We start from the raw sequence: 5,482 nt of genomic DNA on the forward strand, positions 1-5,482 counted from the left end.
TATGAGCTTGTTTTCTTTTTCAATGGAATTACAAACTCTTGGTATAATTTGCCATATAACATATTTAGTACATGTATTGTTGAAGAGCGAGAAGCGTGCCTTACAATGCTGATAACCCTACTTTAAAGCAATTGTGTCTGATCAATAAATACATGAGGATGTGCAGCGTTCAGTGTCTTGAAGTGGTTAATTGGCTCCAGTGGATCCAATTTACCAGTGGCACTTTCTAATGATAAGCAACTACCTATTAGAATGGACCAAACTAACAGCCGTTTCATATCCAGGAACGACGCATTTTAAATTCCAATTCATCACCATTGATTACACCAATGACAATATAAAGATTCTTATGCAGGCTGTGGGGTTGTTAGTTGTCATGCGCTTATATTTGCACTTGAGCGTGTTTTATTCTCTTTCATGAACGGAATGAGTAAAGAAGCCTTTGTTTTTTTATTTCACTCACTGCACGTTCATATCAATGTGTCCGTTTCTCTGATATTTCAAACTGACTCTCGCATCGGCTGGTTCAGTGGCATCGGAAAATGGAAAGAATTTCTTTTCCAACACCCTGGCGCAGCGCAATGCTGTTCTGACAGCTTAATGTATGGCATTTAAAGCCATTTCACCAAATGACTTCTACTCTCTGCACTGCGTATCAAGCAGGATGACAGCAAAGTAGGGGTCACTGTCACTTAAAAGATATATTGGTACGTATTTGCATAAAGTGTACTGAGTGTTAGAAACGTCCTGTGATATGATGTTGAGATTAATTTTTTTATTTCTCCAAATACCTAGTTGTAGTATTGCAATACTAGACTCACAGTGAAGACATCAAGATCTAGTGAATAACAGTTTGAAACTGGAAAACTGCTCTGTGCAATTTTTGAATCTAGGCCTATATGGTGATTAAAGTTATAACAGCCAACATTTACAAGTAACTTTTCACCTCTTTATTAGCTCAGTTGGAAAGGCGTTATACTGTTATGAAAAATCCTGTGTTCTCATGTAACACGCAGTGTTTATAGAGTCTAATGGTGAGGTCACAGAAAGGGAACCCTCTGTCCTCATGGAACTGATGCTGCCAACCCAATCAGCTTTATTTAAATTACATCTAAGCCCAAATAAACATACTGAACAAAACCTGCCTACCTGATTAACTGATGTGCCGAGGTGAATAGCAGCAAATAAACACAGAGTGCAGACCTACATTAATTCATGAGTTCACTCTTACATATAAGTATAAAATATGCGTATTAGGCGTGCTGTCTGAGGAGATGCCTCCGAGCTCAGAATCTGGCCCGAACCCAGAGCACTGGCTGGGATAGGAATAATCGAGAGTGAGGAGTTGGGCTGGAGGAGAGATGCTGAAAAAGCTGTTGTGGAACAGAGGTAAATATGCTCCATATTATACTGTAAGCCTATATAAGCCTCCTCTCGCACTGATATATACAGTATATATTAGGGCTGGGGGAATTAACGCGTTAATCTTTGCGATTAATTTGAGATGTTTAACGCATTAAAAAATAAAATAACAACGCAATTGACGCAGCATCTTTTTCTTTGCCTCGTTTTAATGATTTCCTGTTGCGGCTGCTATTGAAAAGGCCGAAAATATGCAGTCCCGCCCCTCCGTGTTCGGCGATCAGGTTTCATTCTCGCGCAGCTTGTTTAGTAACTTCACGAGTGTGTCTTTTCCGCTCCGTGTGTGTGCCGTTCTCTTTGTTCCGTGTGTGTGTGTCGGCGCGCTGCGCTCTCTGCTCAATGTTCCGCTCTCCGTGTTTGCGCGGCACGTTCTGCTCTGTCGTTAACGGCCCAAATGCTCGAATCATGTACCGATCACGCACTGGAAAAGCAAAGTCCGCTCAAATAACGTGAAATTTCTCAGTAGTAGACTTCTGTTTGCTGAGCTGGTATAGCCATGCTGGGCAACAATGGTAAAATGACCTGCTCTGATCATATGCTCTGGTAATAATAGCTTTGTATGACTATACTTTATTTTGATAATTAGTAAAAAAATAAATCTGTTAAATCTGAGGATGTTGCATAGAACTGAATGAAGAATAATGTATTGATATATTGATGTTTAATATTTTAATATAGGGCTATTTTCTGTCCAATTTGTGTGGACATTTTACATTTTTTTCCCCCTTTTTTTGTGTGTGTTGTTTAATTTAATTAGTGATTCTACATTTAAATATTGATGATTACAAGTTTGGGGGAAATGCGATTAATTGCGATTAATCACAGCAAATTGTGCGATTAATTAGTTGTTGTTTTTTATCGATTCCCAGCCCTAGTATATATATAATTATTATTATTATTAGTGAATGATGTCCTGGTTCAATAAAGACCCGAGAGTGTTAATATTAAAGGTTAATATAGTTCCAGCATTCGTCTTGTTGTTAGGCTTTGTAATTGACTATTTTCCTCAAATGTATTTTTCTGAAGCATTAAGACAATCAACAAGTTTGATCAAAACAAATCCAATAACATTCATGTCCATGTATTTATTTATTTGGTAAGTAGCTATGTAATAAGCAGAATCATTTTCAGTCAGTCGGTCACTATCACAAAATAAACCAAAAGCTGCTTCACATTGGGTCCTGATCACCCTGTTTGAGTTTATTTTGTTGCATAAGCTGGCTGTACATCATACTTTTCATAACTAATTGAAAATGCATTACAACATAAGCTATAAAAGATTGGTAATGGATGTCCTGATGCTTTTGAAAGACCTTCCTATGAGATTATACAGAGAGCAAGTTTTTAATGGCCACAAGTAATGGCATACAAAATTTCTAGTATCTACTATTTATAAACTGTGTTAATACAACATCTGCCATTTGTGAATACAACCTTACAGTAGATAAAAAAATATGCATAGTTTTATGCATAAAGGCCCATTCCTTATAGAGGGGCAGAGAGGGGTCCTGTGCAAATGTCGACCGTAAGAGGGCCACTGACCCACGCTGCCAACTCCCCCAATCCTTACACAACACGCCAACACGACTCAAATCACATTACCCCTAACTCACATTACCGCTCATTGTGAGAGTTCTGCAGACTGACAGGTCAACACCGATTGCCACTGGCTGTGTGACACAAAAAGAGAGGGAAAAAAGCATAGAAAAAAAAGAAGAATATCGTTGTGCGGAGAGCAATGGCCGCAATTCAGAACCTACGCAGCATGAGGACAATTATCCCCATTTTTCAGCCTCCCCCTCCTCCCCCCTCAGCTGAGTCTCCTCCAGCTAGAACGAGCACAGGAGGAAAGTGCCAGAACGGTCTGCGTGACACCTGCATCTATTACCCCACTGCAGTTCTGCTCAGTGAGACGACCAGTGCTGCGCTCGCAACAACACGACTGGAGCCGCCGCGCTGCTGTTTGCATAAAGCCCAGTGTGAATAGCATCAAGGCGTTTTCACCAAATGCTTGTTTAGAAATGGCTACGGGCAAATTCCAATTGTGTAAGCGAGCATCCCTATGCCCTACTCACTCCGAAAGGCAGAGTCCTTGATGTAGGGGTTTGGAGGCAGCAGGGCACTAGTATGTCATTATGTGGCCATTTGGAACGCTCTTGGCGAAGGGAGACAACATGAAAGACAACAGCTGCGTCCTATGCATACTTCCATACTATATAGTAGGCGAAAAACAATATGTGAAATTAGTAGTTTGTCCGAATTCATTGTATTCATTTAACCGTAGGCAAAAAGTACCCGGATGACCTATTACTTCTGTCGAGATTCTGAAGTGTGAACTTTGAACACTTTACTATCCCCAAGAGGCCATGGGAGAGGATTTGTGAATGGCAGTGAAGCAAAGCAACTGATGCAATAGGTCTCATGACAGTGACAAAGTGGCAGATATACAGTAGAACGTCCAAATTTCATTCATACTACATACATTCATACTATAAAGAACATATGTTTTTAATGTTTGCGAAGCCAAATGTAGTCCCGACTATACAGTATGCGATTTTGAATGTGATTTTCTCATTACCTTCACCTGTTTTCATGACAATGCAGCATGGTGTCCATCTCCCATTTAGAACAGGAATTTCTTATAACTGCTGTTTATATAATTGTTGCAAATAGACAAATATAGATAAAATAGACATTGTATATTAATTAACTTTTTTAAAATATGCTTTATATGTGTGTATTCCCTCTCTGCTCTCAACATTAAAACTTTCTTTCTCTTCTTAGAACCCTGCAGGTAGTAATTTCCCTAACGTATATATAATTAAATGCATTTATTACCTATGAAACTTATTTAAACTTCAAAACAAAACAACTTATTCTGTTTATACATTAATTCAAACAATTCCCCCATCTAGCTTAGAAATGAATCGCAAGGACTCGCCAGCCTGGATCACATGACCATAAATGATACAATTACTTCCTTGAAGTGATGATCGCATGCACTCTTAACAGAATTGTGGAAGGGCCCTTTGTGAAAAGATTCAGTTGTTCACTTTCTTTTGGAACTTTTATCATTTCCCAGAAGGTGTGCGGATGAAAGGGAATGAGACGTGCCAGGTGGCCGATGTATGCAAATCCATCCTGTTTTTTCATCATTCAGTCATGTGCGCATGTGCAATTTGAGCACTTTAAGGGTGAATTTCTAACAGTGTTGTTGCACCCTTGAAGGGCTATTTGGGAATGAGATGCAATTTGTGGGGCGTCCACTTCCCGAGGTTCTCTTTCAAGTGCGCAAAAATGCTGTTTGGAACATGGCACGTCTCATTCTCTTTCATCCACACACCTTCTGGGAAATGATAAAAGTGAGAAAGCGAGGGAACGGAAGGCTGAGGTGAAAATACAGGTATTTCACCCATCCCTCCTGCAGAGGCTTGTCATCATAAACACAGAACAGGTGTCAGTTCACACCTGTTGCCTGTGTGCAGTCTGCTCCCACAGCCAAACCCTACCAGCCCTGCCAGAATACCAAATTGATTAGTATTTCACGCTCGGTGACTTTCTGCATTCTGCTCAGTACCCCAGCGATGCCTTCTGGGCAGCGTGTAGTGATGTCTATGTCAAGTCTGCAGTGATGTTTACCGTGCAGGGTGAATGAGAATAACGTTCAATCCATCTGCAAAGACAAAACCTAGTAAGCTGCCTCGCTACCACTGCCACTACAGAAGAAAGGATTCATTTGAAATGCAAAATACATCAAATCTATGCGTCATGCAAATAGTGCTCTTAGGTGCTATTCGAATATTTGAATCGTCTCAACTCATGCAATATAGAAATGACACAATACTCTCTATTGAACATAAATATCCAAGGCGCAGGCTAATTTACAATCATCATTTCTCTCAATTTGTCGTAAGTGCTGTAACCCTGCCAATATGGCGGTAGTTTTTTCTTTTTTTTGTAAAAGAGCAATAGCATTCCACTTAAGTTAAACTTTTTAAAGAATGTCTATGGAAGTTAATATTGACTTTTATATATGGAAATTTCGATGATAGAAGATAGA

The sequence above is a fragment of the Leuciscus leuciscus genome (genome assembly GCF_965113295.1).
Source record: "Leuciscus leuciscus genome assembly, chromosome: 13".
NCBI classification, from domain to species: domain Eukaryota; kingdom Metazoa; phylum Chordata; class Actinopteri; order Cypriniformes; family Leuciscidae; genus Leuciscus; species Leuciscus leuciscus.